This window comes from Lagenorhynchus albirostris, chromosome 17 (genome assembly GCF_949774975.1).
Source record: "Lagenorhynchus albirostris chromosome 17, mLagAlb1.1, whole genome shotgun sequence".
NCBI lineage: Eukaryota > Metazoa > Chordata > Mammalia > Artiodactyla > Delphinidae > Lagenorhynchus > Lagenorhynchus albirostris.
Window position 1 is genome coordinate 70,179,882 of NC_083111.1, and position 27,657 is coordinate 70,207,538.

Here is a 27,657-nt window from a genome sequence, read left to right on the forward strand (position 1 = left end):
AGGAGTGGTGACTGAGTGGGGTGGGCATGTATTCAGGCTAATTAGAATATCCCCTCCTCTGACTACAATGATTAGAGAATGTAATGTGATCCACGTTGGTCCACTGTGATTCATTCCCTAGACTTTTGTTAGAAACGTAGGGAAAAAGATGTCCTTCATCTGGAATTGATGAGAAGATAGGATATAATCTTTACTAACTTTGCACTATTAATAACTGCAGATAAAAATAAAAAATAAAATAAAAATGTGGACCTGGCCATTTGTCCTTTCAATCCTATTTCTGGAGCTATGGAAGCCACCTTGACATCTCTTGGGAAGAGTCTGCTTCAGAGAAAGCAACACAAGAGAAATTAGACATGAGAGATGAGATAAGGCATTCATTTGGGTTCCTGAAAGTAGATATGTCTGACCTTTTTTATACCTGAAGTTTATACCCAAACTTTTTAGTTACCTGAGCCCATAAATTCCTTTTATGCCTATGCCAATTTGAGTTGAGTTTCTGTCACTTATAACCCAAGGAGCCCTGACTAAATAATAATAATTGGTTGTCACTTTAAGCCTCTACGAGATAAGATTAGAACTGATGGGCTTCATGATTACAGTGGGTTTAATAGTGTCCCCTTAAAATTTATGTCAGCCTGGACCCTCAGAATGTGAGCTTATTTTGAAATAGGGTCTTTGCAGATGTAATTAGTCGAGGTCTCTAAATCCAATGGCTGCTGTCCTTACAGGAAGAGGTGAGAACACACAGAGACACAGAATAGATGAAGATGGAAACAGAGATTGGAGTGGTGCACCTATAAAGACAAGGAAGTGAGGGATTGCCAGGAGCCACCAGAACTTGGAAGAGGCAAGGACGGATCCTCCACTAGACCCTTCAAAGGGAGCAGAGCCCTGCCGACACCTTGACTTCAAACTTCTGGACTGCAGACTGTGATGGTATAAATTTCTGTTATTTTAAGCCACTCTATTTGTAGTAATTTGTTATGACAGCCCTAGGAAATTAATGCAATGATCTAACTCCTGCTTCTTTTTCCAACCTCATTGTAGAGGCAGCAGATAATAGTACAGACCCTGACATTGGGCTTTCCGGATTCTACTTTTGGCCTTTTCGCTTTAACCTTTCTGAGTCTCCGTTTTCTAAGGGAGCTAATGACAGTAATATTTCACTTCTTAAGTTTGTTGTGAGAATAAAATGAGTCATATTTAAAGGCATTTAAAACAGCTTTTGACACAAATGATACACTCAGGAAATGATGGTTGTTGTTATTATTATTATGTTGTATTTACATTACCATCACCACTGTCTCCTGCGAAGTTCCCACAAGCGCTGCTTATTCCAACTATAGGAAACTATCTGTACTTCCGCAAATGAAACTGAGGCCGGGAGAGTTTAAGGAACTTCCTGCCCGTGATCGAACAGCTCCCGTGTGTCAGATTTGGAATTCAAATCCTGGTTGGCCTGCATCCATGCCAGGCGCTATGGGTCGTTCCAGAGTAAGAGTAGTGAGTGGCATAGAAGGACCCCTGTATCTCCCTCTCTTTCCCTTTATCCTGAGCCCTCTCCTCTAGCTCTGTCAAGACTTTTGATGCCGTTCAGTTATCAGACTGTTGTCCTGGGTGATGGTGTGCACTCTGAAAGGGATTGCGACTCTTTCTGAGGCGGACTGGAGTTTTCTTCTCGAGGATAATAGGCCCCTCTTCCTGTCTCTAAAATCGTTAAATAGCTTTGTTTTTTGGAGGTGGGGGGGAACTTAAAAATCTCATCACTCCCATTTGTGCTATTTGCAATCAGTAAAGACATGCCCTAAAAGCACATTTTATATGCTCAGAAAGAGACAGACTGGGAAGGAAGCGTCGTAAACCTGAAGCAGACATTTCTGATAAAAGCCTGTAGAAAACACACTCTTATTTACCTCAGTGTTCTGCAAACTTTGCTATGGAAACGTTGTATTGATTCTGTCTCCGTCTCTGTCAACATGGTTACCCTTCGGGTCAATACATCCTGATTATCTATTGCAGGACAGTTTGGAATGAAGAAATGGGTTTCTGATGTTTCTACCCAAGAAGTTTTCTTTGTGTTAAGGTCATTTTTTTGACACTCTGCCAAAACCCCAGAGAGGAGCTACCAGCATCTCTCTCTATACACACACACACACACACACACACACACACACACACACACACACACACACAGATACAGACACACACACACACAGACACACACACACAGACACATACACACACACACAGACACATACACACACAGACACAGACACACACACACAGACACACACACACATATGCTGATCTATTTATCTATCTATGCTGATATCTATATTTACCTGTTTATAGATAAATATACTTATTAATCTATAGATAAGTATCAGAATATATAGAGATATAGATACAGATGTGCATACGTATACAAATATATAAATAAGTTATATAAATACAAATTACATTATATAAATGAACATAAATATTCGTATAGCTAAATGTACCTATAATATTTCAATATTTAAGTATAATTTGTATATATATTAAAGCTCCCATCTCTCTCATCATAGGTGTTTTCCTTCGTGCCTTCCTTCTGCCTGGCTCTCTCCTCTATGGCTCTGTTTCTTTTCTCGTGTCTCCATGGTTCTTGCAGTGCCTTCAGTTTACCCAGTTCTCTCGTCTGCATTTCTCCATTTTTATCTCAGTCCTCTTTATCTCTCAATACAACTGCCATTGTCTATCTGTCAGGAGAAAATAATTTTTTCCCTAAGTCTGGGAAGAATTGCCAATCCCATTAGCTTTCCCTCCTTCCTAAGTTGTTATGTGTGTATCAAGAAGTTGTTTTTATTTTTTCTCTCCTCCTGCCCATTGCCCATCCTGTTACATCAAGTTTTATTCCATAAGACTCTAGAGCAGGGGCCGCAAACGTTTCCTATAAAGGACCAGATTGTACTTATTTTAGACTTTGCAAGTCATATAGTCTCTGTCACTGTTACTGGTCTTGCCACTGTTGCGTGCAAGACCACGTGTAAATGGACAGTGTGTACAACTTTGTTTACAAAGATAAAGTAGTTTGCCAACCCCTATTCTAGAATACCCACTGTGGGAGATGGGGCACCTCCTGATGTAGTTCTGATTTTCTCCCTTGCTCTCACCCTTGTGGTGTGGTTGCCCAAGATGACACAGAAAGAGCGGAGCCAGGATTGGAATGGACTGCCTGAACCCCAGCTTATGCTTATTTCCGCTTCACCACACTTTTCTGCAGAATACAATTATGATCTGCTGAGGCAGAGAGTGGAAGTCCTTCTCCTTTGTCAAAAACTTTTAATGGTTCCTCATCGCGCACTTGAGAAGGAATCATTCCCCAAGCCTGGCATCCAAGTCCACCAAAGCAGGAATCCATCGTCCTCCTTTGAGCGTCTGGCCCATTGTGCTTTACCTAAAGTTTCTGCGGCATCCATCCATATTTGCTCGCTCACTCTCCTCTAGGCATCTCAGGTGCATTTCCATTGCTGTTCCCAGCTCTGTATGGCTCCCCTCGATGGAGCTCCTTTATATTTTCCTACTCACTTATATATGTCTTTCTCTTTCCTGATGTCTGTGCATCAGTCCAGGAAAAGATGCTAATGGTCTCCATTCAGTCACACCACCACCACTGGGCAAGTCTTTATTGCAGTGGGATTGGTTTTTGTGATGGGGCTCCTTGTATCCACTCCTGAGCCTGGGGGTTGGGGTGGGCTACTCTGATTGAAGTTATATTAGGACCATTTGCAACAGAGGAGGGGAAGGTCCTCCAAGGTTGCAGAGGTCTTGGGCAGACAGAAGCAGCGTATATCCACTTACAGATGCCTATAAGTGTTCTTAAGACATAGCTTTGATTGTGCCGCTTCCCTGCTGCAAGAAATAAAAGGGATCAATGCTCCAGCACGGCTATCAAGGTCTGGGGTCATGAGGCTCCAGCACTGTGGATGTAGGACCTTCCTGGAAGAGCTGGTTGGGTCACTGAGTACTTGAGGCCAAGGTCCTTGTACTCCCAAACGCTGTCTTTACACGACTATCAAACTGGACTTTGTAGAAAGCACCAGTCATGTTCCAGCTTCCTTCTTATTTGTGTCTGATATTCTCTCTTTCTGGAATGATCTCTTCTCACTCCTCTGAACCCTCATGGAAGAAGTGCTTTACTTAAGATGCATTCTGATCATCTTCTGAACTCTTTCCTCATGTCCCTCTGCTTGAATCTTCACAGCCTCCAATTTATGTTGATCTTTATTTTGTGCACTTTGTATCCTGTCCTCTAGGGTAACACTGAGTAAGCTGAGTGCAGGGGTTCCTTTTTCTGATATATTTTTGTATCCTCTCTTGTTCGTAGAATGTTTCTTTCACATAGAAGACACAGTTAGTATTTGCTGGATTGAGCTTAATTGAACCGAATTGAACATTCTACAGTCTGTGTCATTCATTTAGTATTTACATTTGTCAACTTCTATTGTTAATTACTTATTTAGGCATATTCTTCTGAATTGTATCACCATTGCCTAGGTCATCACAAGATGTATTATTCAATGGGCTAAGTGTTGACTGTGCGCCTGCTCTGTGCCAGGCACCACGTTAATTGCTGTGACCACAGCAGAGAACATGGCAGGTCCGGTTGCTGCCTCCGTAGAGCTTCTGGTCTGGAGTTAGACAATAAAATGTGTACCTGTGGAACCAGGTGCTGAGTGCTAAGATGCGAGAGGGTTGGAGGAGCTGCCAGAGAATATGAGTGGGTTTGGAGGAAGGGTCACTTCATCCACGTGTGTAAGGTGAATGACTTAGCAAAGTAACAGGTGAAAACTAGCCATTTCCTTTCTTGGTTTGATCGGGTATCCCTTCTCCAGTTTACGCTGAACCCACGCAGGGCTAAGCCCCTCTTCTATTCTGCTGGGTTTCCATGGTGCTCTCTTTTCTTCTTTCTCAGTGCATTTAACACATTATATTGAAATCTGCTCTTTAAAGTCTGGCTTACAGAAAACAGATTGCATCTTACTCAACCGGTCCATCTCTGAGCGTCTAGCACTATGCTTGGCACATGGTGCCCAAGAAGCGTCTGTTTAATGCAAAACTAAGATAACCAGGGTGAGCCTGAGTTGGGTTGGGAGAAACGAGAGGTTTATCTGGAAGGTGCACAGACAGTGGTCACCTTGTGGCCTGCATAAGGCACTCAAACTGTTCATAATGGCTCCTCGTTACAGAAGGAGGGCGGAAGGCGCCAGGTTACAGGGACAACGGCTGATGTTCTGATGTTGTTTGAAGCCGGATAATCTCCCAGCTTCAAATAGGGAAGCCTGTGACCCTCTGTGCTAGACATGAGGACAAGTGACCTTGACATATAACTGCTGGTTGAGAGATGCAGTTATTATCTTCCACCAAGAGGTTACTGGAAAGTACACCTCCCTCCTAATTCTGAAAGCCAGGGCCGTGACCTTGTCTCGGGCTCTGTCTTGTTTTGAAGAAGTCTGTGCTTTGGCACGTGCATCTGTTTTCCTTCTTTAGAAACGAAAATAGACTCAGTCCTTGGGTAAACTGTATTTTCTGGCGGGGGAGGGGTGCCGAAGCGGCATCAGCAAAAGTTGAAAATGAGCCCTGGACCAGCAGATGCTCCTGGGCATCGTCAGAGATACCCCGTGCAGTGGGAAGGAGTAGAAGAGAGAGGTGTGGTAGTTATATCCACTCTCGTCAGTGATGTGATGACTACCCACTGTTATCATTGTTCACATTTCACATTCACTGTGCCCTAACTGTGTGCCACACACCGTGTCAGTCACTTTACATGGACATTCTCATTTGTTCCAGAAAACAACCTCATGCAGTAGGGACTACCGGTATCCCCGCTTTGCAGAAAGGAAACTGCGGCATGGAATAAATGACTGAGCACTGTTCTGTTCCAAGCAGCATGCTAATGGGCACATAGAGCCCGTGAAATCCTCCCAAGAGCTCCCCGAAGTAGGTCCCAGTGTCATCCCTCTTCTACCAGTTATCCATGAGATAACTGAGACCCTGAGAGGTGAAGTCATTCACTCAGGGTGAAGCAGTGAATGGAGTTGGAGTTGGAACCACGTTTGCTTGTGTTAGGGACCCACTGAACCCCTCACTTTACTTCATAGAACAAATCTGCCTCTTCTGCCAGATATGTGTTTGCAGGTGACAAGCAGCTTGGGGAGTGTCTGGGGTCCTAAGAGTAACCAGGACATCTGAAGTTCAGAGACCTAAGTTTTTGTTTTTTTTGAATTAAAAAAAACAATAGCACTCATTAACTTTGTGTCCCTATATGCAGGGACGTGGCCCAGATTATTTTAAATTCTAGCAGCTCCTCTGTGATATGGTAGCCATTACCCCTGTTTTACAACATGGGGAATTGAGACTTTGGAAGGCTAAGCCACCTGCCAAAGGTTACTGAGCTACTCAGTGAGGAAAGAGGGCTCTGAATCTGGCTCTACCTAAGCCAGCGTGAGCTCTACTATGAGAACTTTCCCCTGGCTTTCAAGTCTATACCCATTACTACCATTTGATATGAAAAACCACAGGGCAAAAATCTCTAGGAAGATTAAAATTATACCTGGACAGGTTAAATCTTTTAATACAATCCAAACAGTTAGCCATATTAGATGTTTATAGTCAAGACTACTGCCTAGAGGAGTATCATTCTTCAAGGGCTGGCTTCATGTGTATCCAGCCAGGGGATGTCATATAGGGCCCTGTGCTCAGCTGAGCTCCATGCTTGGTGTAATGTTCTGCCATGGCCATCTTGAAATTCTCAATCATTTTATCTTTGATCTTGAATTTTATAAGTGAAGTGTGGAGGGCAATGGAACACGTAAGTGATGAGAGGGGACAGGCACAGTATCGTACCTGTGGTTTAGTGCCACTCCATTCACACATAGTGTTTGCCGTGCACCACGATTCTGGAGGAAACTTAGAATCATGCACATTTAAGTTAATAGGCTGGGTTCCAGTTGCTGCTCCATTCCTTTTAACTGTGAGACCTGGGATGTCTGCTAAAGTACCTCTCACTTGGAACATTTTCCATCTGGTTCTTCGTCTTCTAATCTGCCCAGACTAATCAGCTCAAATGTGTCTCCTCCCTGAATCCCTACCTGACGCTACTTGAGAAAACTGGGTGTAGAGAATTCAGGTATATCCTTCAGGGTCCCACAGTTTAATCTTGGATTCACATCTACCCATTATGCCATACTGTTACAGTTTCTCAAACATGCCATTCTTTCTCCTGCCTCAGGATCTTTGCACATGCTGCGACTTAGGTAAACCACACTCTCAAGCTGGCCTCACAAGGCTGCCTCCTTCTGATCCTTCAGTCCTCAACTTCATTTCCCTCCTGCTTGAGGAGTGCTTCCTTGGCCTCCAGTTTTCAGGTTGCCCTATGGCTCTTCTCTCCCAAAGCACCTTCCTCTCCTTCCTTCATGGTGCTGATCACAACTCTGAATTCTGTATTAATTCCTTCATTTGTTGTTTAATTCCTTAATTTGTCTTAATTTGTTAATTAATTCCTTCATTTGTCTTCTTCCCTCTATAAACTCTAACAAGAACAGGGAAAATTATGGTTTCATAACTAGACCTTAACCATTACTCGACCCGTGTCAGGTACATAGTGGGTTCACAATAAATCTTTTTTTGGGGGGTATAGGATTAAACAAATTAAAGAGAAGCTATGAGTCAAGGGAGAGAAGGAGGAGAGAGCTGGAGAATGTAGAAATGCTTATTCTCCCCGTGGAATTTGGTGATGGAGTCATGCGTGGCTGACTTTCAGAGGATATGGGAGCAAGGTACCTGGGCACATTTGTGAGGCTGTTGTGTGCTTGACGGCTTGGCCGTCTAGGCAGGCACAGTTTCCTAAGGATGCTGCTGGGGCTGGAAAGGGGATTTCTGGTGAGCACATCCCTCCCTGCAGTGTGCAGCTGCTGTGGAGGCCGGGGCCCAGCTGGAGCTTGTTGGAGGTCTGGCAGGTGGAGCAGCCTGAAGCGGTTTTCTTGCCTGGGCACTGACAGCATTCTGACTTCAAAGCTGGAACACACTGACCGGGAACACTGTGACCTTTGGCACAATTCCTTCCCTTTCCCTCCCCTGCTTCTGAGCGGGGAGGAGGGAGCCTAGCTCCCTTGCATGGGCTCGCGCCAGCCTGGAGAGCAGGTTTTCCTTAGATCCAGAGACTAGGGGAAAGGAGAGGCAGAGGAGGGCCAGTGGCAGCTGCTCTGTTTTTGTTTTTTTTTTTACATTTCTTTTTTTTTTTTTTTTTTTTTTTTGCGGGCCTCTCACTGTTGTGGCCCCTCCCGCTGCGGAGCACAGGCTCCGGACGCGCAGGCTCAGCGGCCATGGCTCACGGGCCCAGCCGCTCCGCGGCACGTGGGATCCTCCCGGACCGGGGCACGAACCCGCGCCCCCTGCACGGGCAGGCGGACTCCCAACCACTGCGCCACCAGGGAAGCCCTTTTTTTTACATTTTTGTTGGAGTATAATTGCTTTACAGTGAGCATCAGGGTAGCTGATGGATTGGATTCCACCATATTTGGAATTTGGTATTTTGGTAAACTGCATTGTCATGAGAGGCTCTCTCTCCTAGGCTCCAGCTAGGAATGGGACCTGCTCATGGGAGTATCTGCCGAGATTCTGGAAAAATTGACGAGTGGAGCCACCTCCCACCTACCAGCCCCTGTCATCCAGCTCCTCAAGTGCCATCTGGTAATGGATGAGCCAAGTTGGATCTGACTTAGCTGATGGCTATTAAGGGCTCATTGAACCTCAGTTTTCTCATCTTTGAAATGGAGGTAATAATAAATTTCCTAGGGCCATTATGAAGACTGAAGCTAATATGCATAAAACGCCTAGCGCAATGGCTGGCCTGAGGCAGCAGGCGCTCGGTAAATGATAGCTGCCCTCCCCTCACAGAGTCATCGTAGTTATCCTAGGCTACCTTTCCACTCTGGGAAATAGGGAACCTTACTGACATAACAACTTCTTAGCGGAGAAAACTGAGACTGGGTGGCTATCAAATGACTGTCTCACAACCACACTGCTAATACATGTTAAAATGGGGCCATCCATCCAGATCGGTCCCACTCCAACTTGGGGCTTTCTCTCTCTCTCTTCTTTTTTTTTTTTCCTTTGGCCTTGGTTTACTTCCCTGAGTAATAGAAGTAGAATATGGTTTACGTTGTTGACATCTGCAGAAGGCTTATAATTCTCACTATCACCACTACTATCAAAAACAAACAGAGACAGAGCTGCCAGCATTTGTAGAGGACTTGATAGTTTATGGGATACTTGCACCTACATTGTCTTTTTAGGGAATCCACGATCCTGCTTTTGTAGATGGAAAGAATCTAGAAAGGACTGAGACAGTGACTTCCTGGGGATACTTTCCTCCAAGCTAAGGCCTTATTTGCATGTGCCACAAGGAGTAATCAGCTAATTCCTGGGACATATACTTATGCGACCTGCTTTAATCTCAACTCTGCCGTTTATGGGCTACCTGACTGCAACCATTCTGTGTCTGTCTCTTCATCTGTAAGATGGGGATAATTAAAACAATATGAGACAACATACAGAAACCACTATCATGGAAGCTGGCACTCATGAGAACTCGATCAATAGTAGACACTATTGTTAGGCTGAGAAACACCCCTGTTCTTGTCTTCCACTTCTGTTTTTGCAGCAACTGGGCAAAATCAGACTTAAAAATATTAAGTTGGAGGATACCAAAGAAACCTATGAGCACTGGGGGAATTGAGCAGAAACCCCCAGTGTTCCAGGATAACCAGAAATAGCAGTGACCGAGGGGGTGGCTTTGGTTCAGGACCAAGGACAGCTCCAACTTGCTCCCTCCCCTCTATGGGGACACTCCATGTCTATAGAGTCTGTGGAAGAAGTCTTCTGCTTCAGGGCTTTCCTATTCGGTACTTGTCACCATCTTCCAATCTCTCTGCATTTGCCCATGCCATTCCTCCCCTTCCTCTCTTATCATGAACTATTTCTAACATAGCAAGAAGCACAGGGAATAGAACGGTCACCCTTGCACCTGTCACTCCACTTTAACACATGTTGGCATTTTGCCACAGTTGCCTCTGAAGTTTCGTTCTGTTTTTGTAAATGACACTTGGCAGAGGCCACTGAAGCTCCCTTTGTGGTCCTCTCCCCCCCCCATCACATGCCTCTCCTTCCTGCCCAGAGGTCACCGCTGTTCTAAGGCTGGTGTGCAGCCTTCCGTGTCTTCCTTCTACCACCACCAGCTTCCTTCCACTCATCTGAGTCCTCCGCACTTTTAAGATCCAGGTCAAAGCCCCTACTCCCCAGTTCATGATGACCTTTCTTTTTTTTTCTTTTTTTTTGCGGTACACGGGCCTCTCACTGTTGTGCCCTCTCCCGTTGCGGAGCACAGGCTCCGGACGCGCAGGCGCAGCGGCCATGGCTCACGGGCTCAGCCGCTCCGCGGCATGTGGGATCTTCCCGGACCGGGGCACGAACCCACGTCCCTGCATCGGCAGGCGGACTCTCAACCACTGCGCCACCAGGGAAGCCCCATGATGGCCTTTCTTGCAGAGCATTTTGGAGGGTTTTCGAGGATTTCTCATTTGTCCTTTTAATCAGCTATTAAACATGTGCTGAACAGGCCCTGTTAGGAGGCAGCGCTCTTTTACTTGCTGGAGTGACGAAAATGAGTTCCACATGGGCCCTGCCTCTGAGAACTCACAGAACATGGCACGTGGCTTAATAGCATCTGGCAGTGAGAAAGGAAGCCTGTTGGGAGAGGGGCCCACCTTCGGAAGTCTGCCACAGCTCCCACACAGGAATCAGATCTCACACAAACCCTTGAGACCTTGAGGCCAGAAGACTGGAAGCAGTATGAGAATAGGAAGCAAGGTAGGAGTTCCTGTGACATGGCAGGCCTTGTGTGGGGCAGTTTAAACATATCATCTCGTTTCATGTTCCACAAATTAGGGAAATGAGTGTCACTCCCTTCCAAGGCCTGGAGAGCCACCAAACCTGGTCAGAAGTGCAGCTCATGTTTGAGTTACGGCTTTCTAATGTCAATGTCTGTATTTATCTGGCTTCCTCTTTCGACTATGAACAACTTGAGACAGACGTGGAACCCAGTTCATCTCTGGTTCCCGGGCCCAGTGCTGTCCCTTAGCAGATATGTCATTCATGAAAAGTTATACTGTGATCGATCTCTGGGATACAAAGGAAACAAGGACATGGGGGTCCTGCCCTCGAGGAGTTTACCATCTAGATAAAAGGCAGGCTTTGGTTACAATGCGGGAGAGTAGCGTACAAATGCCAATCACATAGCATGGGATTACTGCTCTCGGTGAGAGATGGAGCTATATTTTCTTGGTTGGCCTTGCCTTTTAAAAACACCAGACCAAAGCACCTCGGGACACAGCATTCCCTGGGGACTCCTGCATTGCACAGTCAGGTGAGCTCTGTTTTCGCAAGGTCTAACACACCTGGCTCCACCCCTGGCTTCTCCGTCTGCCCTTTGTTCTGTCACCCTTCCGACTCTGGGCACAAACTTGCCATGTGGGTTCTCTGCTCTCTCGTCTCCCTTTGGCATCTCTTGCTGTCTTTTTTTTTTTTTTTTGCGGTACGCGGGCCTCTCACTGCCGTGGCCTCTCCCGTTGCGGAGCACAGGCTCCGGACACGCAGGCTCAGCAGCCATGGCTCACGGGCCCAGCTGCTCCGCGGCATGTGGGATCTTCCCGGACCGGGGCACGAACCTGTGTCCCCTGCATCGGCAGGCGGACTCTCAGCCACTGCGCCACCAGGGAAGCCCTCTCTTACTGTCTTGATGAACATCTGCTCCAACCTGTGATGCTGTATCAGCTGAACCAAACCCCACCCACCCTGGTTCGCCTTTCTCCTTCCGTTCACTACCTCCAAGGTCAGAAGGATGTGGTTTCAGATGTAAGCTACAACCTAATACCCCTTTCGGGACCCATGTCTTCTCTAAAGCAGAGTCTAGGGCAGGGGCTCTTAACCTCTGGGTGGCATGAACCACCTTGGCAGGTTGGTGAAGCCTATGACCCCACCTCAAAAAGAACTAGTTATACTGAGATATAGTTATCAGTCGATAGGTAACTATATTTGTTACCATCACTGAGCATCAAACACATATTAAAACAACAAACATCTATTTTCTCACAGTTTCTGTGGGTCGGGAATCTGGGCATGGCTTAGCTGAGTCTTCTGGTTCAGGATCTCTCATGAGGCTGCAATCCAGGTGTTGGCCAGGGTCACAGTAATCTTAAGATCAACTGGGGTTGGATCTGCTTCCCAAGCTCACTCACCTGGTTGTTGGCAGGATTTGGTTTCTCATGGGAGGTTGAACTGATGGCTTTAGTTCCTCTCTGACTGTTGACCAGAGGTGACCCTTACTTCCTCTCTCTGTAGAGCAACTCACAACATGGCAGCTGCTTCAGGAGAAGGAGTAAGTGAGAAGAAGTAGGATTAAGATGGAAGCCACCATCTTTTATAACCTCACCTCGTAAGTGGCATCCCTTCACTGTGTTCACTAGAAGCAAGTAATTAGGTTCAGCTCACACTCATGGGAGAGGATTATCCAGGGCGTGAATACCAGGAGATGGGATCTTAAAGGATCACCCCAGAGACCTGGCTACACAAGTACAGTATGCATTTATTTATGGAGGTGTTAAATAAGATCTGAGAGGTCCAATAACTAAGGTGACTTTGAAGTAGATGTGAATACAGGCGCACCTTAGAGATATTGCAGGTTCGGGTCCAGACAACTGCAATAAAGCAAATATCACAATAAAGTGAAGCACATGAATTTTTGGTTTCCTGGTGCCTATAAAAGTTACGTTTATACTATACTGTAGTCTATTAAGTGTGCAATAGCATTATGTCTTTAAAAAAAAAGTACATACCTTAATTAAACAATACTTTATTGCTAAAAAAATGCTAACCGTCATCTGACAACTCAGGGTTTTCACAAAACTTCTATCTGTAAAAAAATGCAGTATCTATGAAGTGCAATAAAACGAGGTCTGTCTGTACCTGCAACAGCTGACATACGATAGGAAATTATCTGTGATTTCTGTGGTTGAGAAAATCATAGATACTGTTTATACACTGGGGTTTGTTGCCTACATTCACAAGTAATGAAAATGTCAAATTTCAGTTAGAGGTGAGTGAAAATAAAGCTGTATATTTTTCTCATCCAAACTCACAGTCCCCCCACCCTCCCAGAATTATGTCCCCTGACCCTTGTAGAATCCGTGGACGCAAGTTAAGAACCCCTGCTCAAGAGGTGGGAAGCAGATAGAAATAGCTTATTCGTTGATCACAAATGATGTGGACCACTCACTCTAATTCAGCCTGCTTGGAGCTAAAAGTTCTTCCAAGAGGGTTTACAGTGTGGCCAGAAATGAGCAGGGTCACTGCTGTCTAGGTTCTGGTTCCCTGCCTTGAATATTTGTGAATTCAATTTTGGGGTGTATATCCTAAGGTGATCAGGAATTAAGATTAGATTAAAATTAACCAGATTCGTAAGAGTCCAATGTATAATGCATATTTTACTCAATCCGTAATGCATTTAATCATTCATACAGTCTTCCATTCTTTTTTACTCAATCTGTAATGCATTTAATCATTCATACAGTCTTCCATTCTTTTTTACTCAATCTGTAATACATTTAATCATTCATACAGTCTTCCATTCTTTCAGCACACATTGTTAAGCACACATTTACTGACCACTACAGTTTTCTAGGCACAGAGATAACACTAGGGCCAGTGGTATCCAAGTAATGGTTAAAGACATAATCCATGACACCCAAAGGCTCATGGTTGCTCAGGGTGGTTCTTGACTTCCCTTTTCACCCAGACACATGCATGACCATGACATTGATTCTATGGAGAACCATTCTCTTTTCCAGCCATTCCTGTGTTAACCCATTTCCACACAGGAACTTCTACAATTTCAGAAGAATTTGGAGAGGAAGCTTCTACCCTGGCTTGCTTCTTTCCACGACAGAATGGCTTTTCTGACCGGTGAGGCTGGGACTGGGGCTCTGGCCGCCACTGACATGCTACTCATTGTTTCTGTCTCTTCAGAGTCACATGTGTTCTCTTGCCTCCTACCTTTGCCGTAAGGTCAACCCACTGGAGCAGGCCTCACCCTGAGTCAGGGTGATGGAGGGATAAGAGGGGAGGGAAGGATGGAGGAAGACCTGAAGTTTTAGAGCTGCAGCTGGGTGAGTGAACCCATCAGAAGGAGAAAGCGCAGTTAGCCTCTTCTGGACTCAGTTCTAAGCCATGTTCCCCCATCCATATTTACTACCAAAAGGCAAACAGTCTGTCCCTACTTAACTCTCAGGTCTGCGGCTCAGCCAGAGAAGAGAGGGGTATAATTATCACCAAACATTTTACATCCTCCCACGGCCATATCCAGGGTGGCACACAATTCGCCATGCTCTAGCCACAACTCGGACTTTTTTCTCCTGTGCAAGAATGTCACTATTAAGGCCATAGTTCATTTCAATGGCTCTTCATTCAACAAATATTTATTAGATAATCTATTGTGAGCCAACCAATGGGCAAGATGCTGGGAATTGTGTGTGTGTGTGTGTGTGTGTGTGTGAGTTAAGTTTTATCTGGGGCAACATGAGGACTGTAGCTCAGGAGACAGCATCTCAGAGAGCTCTCAGAAACTGCTCCAAAGAGGTAGGGGGGAAGGTCTGTATATATGTGATTTTGGTGAAGGGAGAGTACATGCAGTCGAGCACATATGTTTTGAAGAACGCTGCTGCTCGCTACGAGGAGCAGACGTCACCATGAAGATTTTAGTGCTTTTTCTAGATAGGACGAGATGCAAGAATTGGGCTCATAGAATCTTCTCCTGAAAATATCTAACTATCTGAAGACCTGTTCTTCCAGTTTTTCCCAGAGCACAGAGGGCCTCATTCCTGAACTCTACCCTGAACTCCTTTCAGGGGGTTTTGAATGTCAGCAGCTGCAGCGGCTCATCATTTAATCTTTGTAGAGGTAGATGGCAAGGGCCAGTTTCTAGCTGGCAGGGCCCTCTCATGGCCATAAACTCGACCATGGTTTAGGAGGTCGTCCCATGGTAAGATGCTGGGAATTGAGGCAAGCATAAGTCAGAAGAGTTCCTGCCCTTGTGAAGCTTACATTCTAGAAGATAGAGACATATAACCATCAAGTAAACCGAGATATGGACAAGACCCTGGAAGTGCTTTATAAGAAATAGACAGCAGACTGGAGTAAGAACCACCAGGGGATACCCATGTTTGACACGGTGGTCAGGGAAGGCCTCTCTCTGTGAAAGAGGCATTGGAGTGTGGCCTGCAAGGCAAGCAGAAGCTGGGTGGGTGAAGGTTGGCCAGAGGAGACTTCAGGCAGAGAGAACTGCAAGGGCTCCAAGGCTTGGTGTGTCTGGGGAAAGGAGTTTGCATCCTTTGACTTAATTGTGTGCGAAGAAAAATAACATGTGATATGATGCATTCCATATTACGAGTGGTATAAGTGAACACGTAACCACTAAAATAAGTTTTCTTTCTGTGTATATGCCTTAATCGTTTGGCCCACCACGCTTTAGGAAAAGGAATCACTTCTTTTAGACCCACACCAGAGAATGCAGAATAATTCTAGAGACTTGAGTAGCTGCCAGCCGCAGCACCTGTCTTTCTAGAACAGGGCTGGGTAATTCCCATCTTGGCTTTTTATTCCAGGCTCTCCGCGCACCATCTCTACGTGGATCTACTTCATCTTCGACGGATATACTTAGACTTTTAAACAATCTGCTCATGTGGCTACTCCTTCATGCAAACTCATCCAAAGAGATTTCTGGATTTCTGTGAAGCTCTGGCCTTTCTTTTTTGTCCTTGGCCGAGATCCTTAACCTTTGAGGAGCTCTGCAATATTGTGAATACTCGCCATTCTGGAGGGCTTGCATTAGCATTCTTTTTTCCGGTTGTTCGTAAGTTTCCACCCCGGGGGCCCAGCTGTACCAGAGCTCCCTTCCGTCCCCGCCTGTCTCCCACAGCTGCTTAGCCAGCCCACGCTCCATCCAGCTGGCAGACCTTTCTGCCCCCCTCTCCTCTGGGTCCCCTTTGGCCTCAAATGCTAATTGAGGAGCCCAGAAAGAGGATGTTAAAGAGAGGGCTTCCTGGTGGGCATCAGTGAATCACCGTGCAGACAGGTCCTTCTCACCCTCTGATGAGTCATGAGTGGGGCTGAGCAGATGGCCACCGGAACACATAATGTGTCAGTCTCTCTGTCAACTCTGCTTGGCCCCAGATGCCAAAATAGCCTACATCTGGGCCCACTGGAGGCATGTGATCCAACACTATAAGAAATTTCAACCAACGAGGAGGGTGGTACAGCCGTACTTTCTAGAAGGTCGAGCTGAAGGTTAAATATTGTCACAGAGATACTCAAGATGGCTTTGCCATCCCAGCCAGCAACTATCGGAGCAATGTCTTGCTGACTCAAGTCCATTCTCTCCACGACTCTAAATGCTCTGTTTTTCATCTGAATGTGTTCTTGTCTTTAAGGTCTCATTTCATTTGTCAGGAAACGATGCAGAGCAAATGAGGGCTACTTCCTACAAGGCAGAGAATAATAACAGCTTCTGTGAATAAGGCACCTACTCTCCCAGGCACTCGGCAGCCATGACCTTATTTACTTCTTACATCTTTTAACACACTATCGCTCACCCTGGGGCACAGACCGTGAGACTGAGGCTCAGGGAGTTTTAAAAATCTCCCCAAGTTCTCACAAGTAGGAAGGGTAAAGCTGAGTTTAGAATAAGGTGACCATATAATGTATTATCCAAACCAGGGCACTTTTGAGGGTGCAAGGGGAGACTCTTAGGACTTTCACCAGGCAACAGGTGTAAAGGTGGAATGTCCCAGCTAGTCAGAATATACAGATGCCTGAGTTCTGAACCAGTTTTTTGGCTCAAAAACCCAGTTTTCCCCATTTATCCTATTGATTCCCAGGAAGGTAATCAGGAGAAATTAGAATTCAGCTCCCACTTCCTTTTGTAACATTTTTGCTTGCTGATTCCTTCCCATCTCTTCCCATCCCAGGGTACCTCTGTGCTTTTAAGAAGCCCCGAGGGTGATTCTGATGTGCTGCAGGGTATGGGAACTCCTGCACTCAACGCTATGGTCTTTGAAGACAGCAAGTTCCTCTCATTCAACATTGTATCGTAGCAGCTGACATAGACGAACGAATCCAGTATCTGCTTAATAAATGTTTGTTCAATGAATGAATGAAATGACATACAGAGGCAATCAGGTATGAGTGTTGTGGAGTGTTTGGGGGGTAGAAATTAGTGGAGGATGTCCAGCATACAAAGAAAAACAAGACAGAGGTAAACAGGGGGAGCATCTGCCAGGCTACGCTTCAATTTCATCCTAAAAGTAGAGCCACCAAAGCTTCTGAGTAGCAAAGCGACTTCGTTTGGTTTGCATTTTGGAAAGAACACTCCCCATGGTCGTGTTCCAGGTTAAGCCCATAAGAAACGGGACACTGGAGGTATTTATTTATTTATTTTTGAATTTTATTTTATTTTTTATGCAGCGGGTTCTTATTAGTTATCTATTTTATACACATCAGTGTACACAGTTCAATCCCAATCTCCCAATTCATCCCACCACCACCACCACCCCCGCCGCTTCCCCCACTTGGTGTCCATACCTTTGTTCTCTGTATCTGTGCTTCTATTTCTGCCCTGCAAACCGGTTCACCTGTACCATTTTTTCTAGATTCCACATATATGCGTTAATATATATGTTTTTCTCTTTCTGACTCACTTCACTCTGTATGACAGTCTTTAGATTCATCCACGTCTCTACAAATGACCCAATTTCGTTCCTTTTTATGGCTGAGTAATATTCCATTGTATATATGTACCACATCCTCTTTATCCATTCGTCTGTCGTTTAGGTTCCTTCCATTACTTGGCTATTGTAAATAGTGTTGTAATGAACATTGGGGTGCACGTGTCGTTTTGAATTATGGTTCTCTCAGGGTATATGCCCAGTAGTGGGATTGCTGGGTCGTATGGTAGTTCTATTTTTAGATTTTTAAGGACCTTCCATACTGTTCTGCATAGTGGCTCTATCAATCTACATTCCCACCAACAGTGCAAGAGGGTCCCCTTCTCCCCACCCTCTCACTGGAGGTATTTAAAACATGTTTTCAGAAGGGCTACTGAGTGCCCAGCATAATAGAACCTTTTACCTATTTGAGAACTCTCCAAGCTGGGGCAAGCAGCAGCCCGGCCCAGCCTCAGCCCCTGGACACACCCTCTGCACAGTGATGAGTCACCCCGGTGGAGCATCTCAGAGCCACACTTTCAGGGGAATAGTTCCCCCCTGGTTGTTCACTGGCTTCTCCCCCAGGATCTGTAGTTCTACCCCGTGGGTGGCTGGGTGAATGGGAGGCACCCCCCAGAATCAGGAAAGTGAGGAGAGGTCTCTTTGGCCAGAGCAGATCCCTTCATGGGGAACTTTCCTCTTCTCTTTTTGCTGCCCATGACCTCCATGCCATCACAGGGCCTGGGTTCAGTGTTGTCGCTGGGGACAGGGTACCTGAGGGGCTTTCAGACACGGCAGTTTGCTTCCCATCCCCCTCTCCCACCTCCCGAGTGGGGCTCTGGTTACTACTGCTCTTCCAGGCCAGCCCAGGGGACCTTGCTGTTTGCAGCCCTCTGCCCTGGGGCTACCCACAAAGCTTTGCCCTGTCTGGCTAGCAGGCTGCCGGGCAGTGTAGATGAAAGACACTGTTCACACTTAACGGCGACTGGAATGCTCTCTCTGTAAACCAGGCGATGTGGAGACCAACTCATCAGCACTCAAAGTCTGATGATGAATGGTGGGTCCCTGGAGTCGACCCTTTCATTGGCTTCCCTCGAGGGACAGGCTTCTTCTGAGATGGTCCTGGGGCAGCTTGGGGTGGGAGTGTCCAGGCCCAGAGCTCAAGTATGCCTGAACACATGCTCTTCCTCTCCTGGACAAAGCCTGCGTCCTGTGTCCACCCTCCTCTTATCCTCTCTTCTAGAACCATCCACCGCCCTGAAGCCTTCTCCTAGCGCCCCAGCCCTCACCTCATCCCTCTTGCTGAATTCTGACTCATGCACAATTTCTCCCTTTCTACCTTCATACCCCAAGCATTTATGCACCGCTTGCCAAGCCTGTTCCTAAGCATTGACAGCAATATGATCATTTAAATCCCAAGCTCTGTCAGCACTTACTGGCCGACTTTGGCTTGTATCTCTTGGGCCAGAAGGAGACACACACACACCCCTGGCTACAAGGAGGGCTGGGAACTTTGAGATTTGGGTTCCAAGTTCCCACAGGGAAGGTGGCAATGAGGCGGGAGGGGAAGGGGGTGGGGAGAGGCTTTAAAGCAGTCCATCAACAGCGTTTGCTCCGCGGCTAGCATTGTCATCCCCATTTGGCGGATTCAGAAACTGAGTCCCACGGAAGAGAAGTAACTTGCTCCAGATCACCCAGCTAGAGAGTGATGGAGACATGGTTAAAATTCCAGGCTGACAGCTCCTGAGTCCGTTCTTGTAACGACCAGTCTTCTGTGGGGACCCTCACAGGGAGAGGGAGAAGCAGATGGATTCGTGATATACTAAGAGGTAGAATGGTTCCAGTGGTGGTCAGTTGTTCTGGGGAGAGAGTGGAGTCCAGGACAACTCCAGGATTCTGCCTGAAATGACACACTGGAAATGTAAATAATAATGTCAAATTTTTGAAGGACTTCCATGGACAGCTCTCTTTAATATGTTGGTTATAATTCTGATAACAAGTGTGCATCATTACCTTCCTTTAAAAGATGGAAAAAACCGAGGCTCACAGAGGTTACGTGACTTGTCCAAAGTCACAAGGATGGTAAATAAAGATGACAGCTGGACGTGAACTGGGTCTGCGTGGCTTCAGAGCCAAACTGATGACAACATTTCTACGCACTGCCTTCTTATGAGGAAAAAGCAGGAACGGGAGGCAATGGCCGGCTCCTGCAAATCACATGTTGTTGGGATTCCTGTCCTTCTTTGACCCAGATTTGTAAACAGAGGCTTTGCAAGCCAAAGTACACATGGGCAGATGCAAAGAAGCAATCTCAGCAGGAGAAAGTCGCATGTGTCCTGGTGGTGTGAGTCCGCCTGAATCATGTGTCCCCATGGAGCCCTGCTGTCTCCATGGCCGAGCTGCCCCAGGCCTGGAGGTCTGCAGATGGCCACAGAGTGGCTGCCGGCTTGTCCAGCTGCAGCCTGGGCAGTCTGGAGGGAGGGGGGTGCTGAAGGGGCAGTGTGGCCAGCTGACAGAGCTTCCTTTGCTAGGCTCCTTGCTGAGTCCTTTTAAAGGGAAGAAGGAAAATAAGAAAAGATATTTGTCACGGGAACCAGAAAGTCCCACTTTAACAACAGCTGTCATTTACTTATTCATTCAGAACTATTGATGGAACCCCTGCCATGCGACAGAGTCTGTCCTAAGTACTGGGGATGCAGCGGGAGTTCACAGAATCCTTGCTCTCAGGGAGCTTGCGGTTTAGTGGACGGAAAGGAAAGCTGTAAATAAGTGTATATATTGTGTGCTGTAGGAAAAGCAGTGGGACTTCCCTGGCGGTCCAGTGGTTAAGTCTCTGCACTTTCACTGCAGGGGGCATGGGTTCGATCTCAGGTTGGGGAACGAAGATCCCACATGCTGCATGGGTGACGCGGCCAAAATAAAAGCAGCAACACAGGCTAAAGGCAGAAGGACTAGAGAGGCTGGGCATGCTCTTTGTAGCAGGGAAGGTCAGGAAAACCACTTTGAAGAGGCACCATTTGGGCAGAGACCCAAAAAACATGAAGGCGTAGGCTGGGCAGATACCTGGGGCCGGAATGGCCTCTGGCAAAGGGAGCAGCAAGTTCCTGAGAAAGGAGTAGGACCTGGGCTGTCTGGGGTGAGTGGCCAGCATGTTGATGGGGGAGGGTCTGGTGGCCAGAGATGGAAACAGGTGAAGGAGCAAGGGTGTTGAGGGTAGGAAAGAGGAGATGCACAGCTCACAGAAAATGGTTCACATTGGGAAGGGAGGAAAGATTTTTTCTGGGTGATATCAGAAATTGGGATGAAAGACCAGTCGTGGAAATCACTGGAGGCTGATTTCAGTTCCATAAAAAGGCACCAAGCACCAGCTCTGGAGATAAGGGACAAACATGAATTCATTCATTTGAATATTTATTGAGAACCTATTATGTGCTCAACAAATATGTGTGTGGGATTCAGTTTTTTGTTTGAATCATTATTTAAATGAAATCCATCCTTTGCAGTTGGTTGATATGTCTCTTAGTTTTCTTTCCATCATGGAGTCTCCTCTTCCGTGTTAGTTAGCCAGGGCTGCTGTAACAAAGTACCACAGGTGGGTGAGTTGGGGGGGGAGAGGTGCTTAAACAGCAGAAAGTTATTTTCTCACAGTTCTGGAGACTAGATATCCATGAGAAGGTGTTGGCAGTTTGGTTTCTTCTGAGGTCTTTCACCATGTCTTGTAGATGGCCGTCATCTCCTATCTTCACATGTTTTTTTCCCTTTGTACCTGTGTGTCCTAATGTCTCCTAAGGACACTAGCCATAGTGGATTAGGGTCAACCCTAATGACCTCATCTTAACTTAACTACCTCTTTAAAGACTCTGTCTCCAAAGGTAGTCATATTCAGAAGTACTTGGTGTTAGGGCTTCAACGTACGAGTTTTAGAGGGGACACGATTCAGCCCATGGCATCCCCCTTTCCTCACACTTCGTTTATTGAATAAACTGAGCTGTCTGCTTTGTCTGAGATTTTCAGGTTGCATCCCTGTGGTTTACTCAGTTTTCTGTAAATGGTACTTAGGCACTTGAGTGGATTCAGGTTTGATTTTCAGGCAAGAATGCTATGTTACTGGGGCTGTATACTTCTGACAGGAGGCAAATGAGGCCTGGTTATCTCTCTTTCTGTCACATACCATATGGTTTCAACAAGAAATTTAGATACGTAAGAACCATGACATACCTTGAATATTTCCACACCTGCTGTTTGTATGAATGGCCTTGAGCCATCAGAATACTGAGGTGCCTCTGAATCAAAGCGAGATTCAGTTATATCCAACATCATTTTAGCAGTGAGTATTTTATGGGGTTTTCCTTTTGCAGATATCATTACATTTGCATATGAGATGAGATTGCAGCCTGGACCAGAATCCCCCACTGATCTGTGATGTAATGGGACAGAAATTTTATGGAATGGCAGCTGGGAGGGGGGAAAACCTTCCAAGTCACTCAGAACTGGATCCTGGTCCATTCTAGGGGACTGAATTGGTTAGTTGTTGCTATGTAACAGATCACCCCAATACTTGGTGACTCCAGCTCACAACCACTTTTCTTACTCGTATGTCTGTGGGTTGGCTGACTTAGTCTAGACTTGTCTGAGGGGAAGGAGTAGGGAAGTACACTCCATCTTTAGGGAGAAGAACTAAAAAGTCACCTGGCAAAGGGCATGGATAAGAGCAAAAAAAAAAAAAAGGGATAAAGAATTGAGACCAATAATTCAATCTGTAACACAGATTAAATGAAATAACATATGCAAAGTGCCCAAGGATTTCTGGGCATATGGTCTATGCCTTGTGAATGCTAGCTATTGCTACTACTATTATTAATTATTAATCTTTATTTTGCACAAATTGTGGCTGGAAATGGAATGCAGAGGTCCGTTCTTTGGGAAGGCTCTTATAGACATCCACAATGATGGGTGTCACTCACCATCAGCACCGTGACCACAGGTGTAGGTGTCATCCGTGCTGGTTGCCGGTTGACAGAACAGTTTGTTCTCCATGCTGGGTGGCTGTTTGTTCAGAGGAGGCCCTGGGACTGACTTGTCACCTCACCATCAGGTGCTGTCAGAACCAGGGAAATCATCGGGATTTCCCTGGCGGTCCAGTGGTTAAGACTCCGCACTTCCAACGCAGGGGGTGCGGGTTCGATCCCTGGTCAGGGAACTAAGATCCCACATGGCGCGTGGTACGGCCAAAAAAAAAAAAAAACCAGGGAAATCATTCCTGATAGCCCATGTTCAGTAGAGATGGCAACTCAGACCCTGGTTTGAAAGAAGAAATGAATTGCTTGATTGGAGCTCAAACACCTGGACATTCTTAACTAGTGAGAGTGCGTTTTTGGCACGTGTTAGGGGGAAGAGGCAAATGAAGAGGAAGCAAATTGGTCTTAGAGATGTATTTTAAAAAGCAATGGTTTACTTGTATGTCCTGGGCTCAGCACAGCTTTCACTGGAACTCCTTCGCTAGCGGTTCCCACGTGCACCCTGCAGACCGTTAGCACCAGAATCCCCTGGGGTTAGCAACACATCCACATTCTGATTTGGGAGGCTGAGGGGGCGACACTCTGGTTTTAAAAGCTTTCTGGTGTATGTGATGAGCAGTCGGATAAAGGGGACGCTGGTCTCCCCGTTGGTGCATTCACGTCTATTTACACCATTGCACAGAAACTGGGTTCCCACTCATGGCTGATCAGGACTAGAGAGGTCTGGATTCTGAGCTCTTAAGGAGCAAAGGCCATGTCTTATTCCATCCTTGCATCCGGAGCAAGGTGCCCTGGAGGGGTGTGATGTTGAGCCCAGCATTTATGGGGCCTTCATTGTGCAGGACAGGAGACAGAGGCCCAGCAAGGCTAAGTGACTCACCCAGGGGTGTACTGCTAAGGCATTCCCCACTCAGTCTCCCCTGCCCCTTGGGATCCGGCCCTTCCAAGCTTCTTCTCGGGAAGGGAGCTCCTAGGTATGAAACACCTCTGACGTGTTAGGCCTTGGGCTAGGTGATTTAAACATGTTATTTCATTTTCTTCTTTCATTAACAAATAAAACTTGTAAATTAGCACTATTAACTCCACTTTATAGACGAGAAAATGTACCAGAAGACACACAGCTAATGGGGAGGAAGCGGAAATCCAGTCGAGGTTTGTTGGGTGGATGTAGTGATTGACAGGGAGTACGAGGAGGGCTCCTGGGGTCCTGATGATGTTCTGACCCTCGGTCTGGATGCGGGTCACTTGGGAGAGGGGTCTCAGGGTGTGAAAATTCATCACTGTGCACTTAGGCTTTGTACACCCTTTTATGTCGTTTCTCTTCCATGACAAGGTAGAAGAACCAATCCCGGTGAATCTAGGTTGCAAAGCCCTGCTCTTCTGTTATGTCTTGCTGCCTCCCACGATGAAGGCTTGGCCCCTGCCCCATCAACTCATGACGGCATTTCCACGCGAAGACACACAGTGTGTAAAAGGGGGTCTGAGCTAGAAACCAGGCCTTTTTTTTTTTTTTTTCTTGCTTAATATTCTTTTCTTCTATATCAGCCACCTCTGGGGAGGTCCCAGCAAACGCTTGAATGAGACTTTTCCTGGGATAACTGAATCATAGGGCAGATGTGTCTCTTAGAGCTCATTTTATGCAAAACTGAGGAGCTTTCATTATTACTGACATCTACATCTCTGTTTTCTTTAAAAAAAAAACCAAACCCAACTTTATCTATGTATAACTGACAGATTTGAAGTATACAGTCTGTTTTGACATACGTATTTACACCCATGTAAACCTCTCTACATCAAGACAATGAAGATAATGCACATATCAATCACCCCAAAAGTTTTCTTGTGTCCCTTTATAATCCCTTCCTCCCGCCCCTACCTGTGTGCCCCTCCCTCCCCACGTACCCCTAAGGCAACGAATGGTCTGCTTTCTGTTGCTGTACATTAGTTTTCATCTCTTAGAATTTCATGTGAATGGAGTTAATCACTATATGCCCCTTCGTATGTGTGGCTTCTTTCGACCAGCATGATTATTTTGAGATTCATCCACGTTGTCACCTATATCAATCACTTGTTCCTTTTTACTGCTGTATGGTATTCCATCATAGGGCCGTATCTCAGTGTCTGTATCCATTTACTTGTTGATGGACATAAGGGCTGTTTCCAATGTTTGGTTATCTCAGACAGAGCTGCTACAAACATTCTTGCACAAGTCTTTGTTGGACATAGGCTTTCACTTCTCTTGTGACAATATCTAGGAGTAGAATGGCTGGGTCATATGGTAGGAATATGGATACCTTTTAAAAACGCTGCCAAACACTTTGTTTTCCAAAGTGTTCATACCATTGACATTTCCATCAGCATGGAAGAGAGTTCCAGTTCCTCAGCATCCCTGCCAGCCCTTGCTATGGTCAGTCTTTTTCATTTTAACCATTCAAATAAGTGTACAGTGCAGACTTCGGAAGATGTCTTTTTGTGCAGCTCTCTCCTGTCTGGTTCTGGGTTCTGTGAGTTCTAGCCACGTTGTTCTACTGGACTTCCAGCTTCATCTCTTCAACTCACCCTGGTTGCTGGGCTCTGACTGAGTTCCTCCTTCCTGTGCTGAGGCCTGGAAATTTTCTCAAGGCAGTAAGTTGGGGCGATTGTGGGGCTCACTTGAGCTAGAACCCAGGTCTTTTGCCTCCTTGGCCAATATTCTTTATTTCCACACCAGCTTTCAGGTATCGTGCCCGTTGCCCGATGTCCAGTGTTCTGTGAATCATTATTTCATTGTCTGCTTTTTGCTTATTTCAGGTGGAAAAGCAAATCCTATCGCTGTTACTTGTATTTGGCTGGAAGTAGAAACCTCTCTTTCTTTAAGGGTCTTCAATTCTCTCTGGTCCTCTACAAAAGTGACTCTGGTTTCTCTTTCACACAGAGGTATCAATGACTCAATCGCTTAAAGCATTACTGTTTCAGGTCACTTTGTATGTAAGGAGAGTTCAAATTTTTACATCAAAGTGATGATACTCTAAGGATGAAATTTAGGCATCTGCCTGTGGGTATGAGATAGTTATTGTATTCTCCCAAGAACACTTCCCCAATCAGGGTTATGGACAAAACAAAACAAAACCAAGAAGAATACACAAAAAACAAGAAGCAGCTCATGAATTTAATAAAGTCATCTGATATTGATAACTCAATAAGCCTTTATTGGGTACCACTTTTTGCGAGGTGCTTTACTAGGCAGTGAGGATCTAAATATGCCTGTCCTCAATGAGTTTATGCTCTACTGGGTAAAGATATTCATGAACAAGTAAATATAATGCATTTTAAGAAGTATAGGATTTGAGTATGTGTCAGGGTGATTCCCAGGAGTGACAACTTGGAAATCTGCTCCATGTGGGCATTCAGAGACTCTGAGTCTACATCCATCTACATGCCATCCACATCCCATGGCTTCCAAGATCACGCTGACCCCCATCCCAGTCACCTGGAAGCAAAAAGAGCATGGAGGAGAGCATCCAAGGAAGGTTCTTAGGGGCCAGACAAGGAAGCATTGTGTATCATATCATCTCAGTTCCTATTGGCTATAGCCTGGTCACATGACCAAAACCAACTGCCAGGAAGATTGGGAAATGTCGTCCTGTGTGCCCAGGAAGAGGAGGTAACAGGTTTTGGCAAACTGCTAAGAGAGTCTGTCATATTAAGGATCTCTCTAATATAAGTTTATAAAATACATACTTTTTTATAGCTATTGGTTACAGTGACACTTACTCAGCATTTGATAAGGGGCTGAGGCTGTCACGTGCATTTGAAACTGACTTATGGCCTTTCTGCAATCAGAGGCAGGTGGAAAGGAACAAGTGGAGTACGGAGTGGTGTCCAACTGGGCTGCAGAGGTACGCATGTGGTTGACATCTGCTCCCTACCTTTTATAACTATCTGGAATTAGCAGCTTGTGACAAAGAAACAAAAGGCCTCCTTAGTGAGGTGACCTTGAAGCCACATCAGGGCAAAGAAGGGACAAAGTCAGACCCCAGAGAGATAGCTGTCCCCAAATAAGCTGCAGCCTTCAGTGTGACCCAGGAACAATGTCTATCTTGTTACTGTGAACCTTGCCTTTAGGTCACTGTCAGGTCTCGTCTAACTGGCCACGTTACAGAATGACTTTGCGTCAGAGTCCCAGGTTTGAATCCCAGCTCCTCGGTTGCTAAATTTGTGACTTTGAGAAGATTACTTAACCTCCCTGTGCCTTGGTATCCTTGCCTGTAAAATGGAACTAAAAACACAGCTGCTCATCATATTGTAGCCAAGATTAAAATGAGTTTATATTTATAAGACACTTGGTACAGCGCCTGGCACATCATAAGAGTTCATTCTGTGACAGCAATTACTATTAGTCAAGTGGGAATCCCAATTCCCATCTCATAGAGCTGTTGTGAGGGTCAGTGAGAGGCTGTCACAGAGCCTGATCACAGAGCACGTGTTCAGTAAGTGGTTGTGATGATCACGGCAGCTTCACCAACCATGTACACCGGCAAGGACGGGAGGTCTGAGATGCCTCAAGGGACACTCAGAAGGTAGGACCCCCAAATGGTGCTCACACGTGGTAGGCAGGTGGCTGAGTCATGGTGAGGAGGAGAGAAGCGAGTCAATTACTGTAATTAATACCAAAAGGAAGGGATGAATTAAAGTGTCCTATGGTGGGATTGATGCTGCTGGGGATTTGGGTAGAGTGAGGTTTGGACAGAGTTTTTATAGGAATGAAGGAGGAAAATATTCTGAGATTCAGGGATAGCAATGTG

At 45.9% G+C, this 27,657-nt stretch overlaps 1 long non-coding RNA gene across 4 annotated transcripts in view; it reads left to right on the top strand.

Moving 5' to 3' along the window:
• Window positions 1-27,657, top strand: part of LOC132507742 (uncharacterized) — a 376,375-nt gene that overhangs the window by 273,167 nt on the left and 75,551 nt on the right. For all 4 annotated transcript variants that reach the window (XR_009536285.1, XR_009536286.1, XR_009536287.1 and 1 more), the window contains one exon: window positions 732-939. This is a non-coding gene — a long non-coding RNA (uncharacterized LOC132507742). The remainder of the gene's footprint in view (window positions 1-731; window positions 940-27,657) is intronic.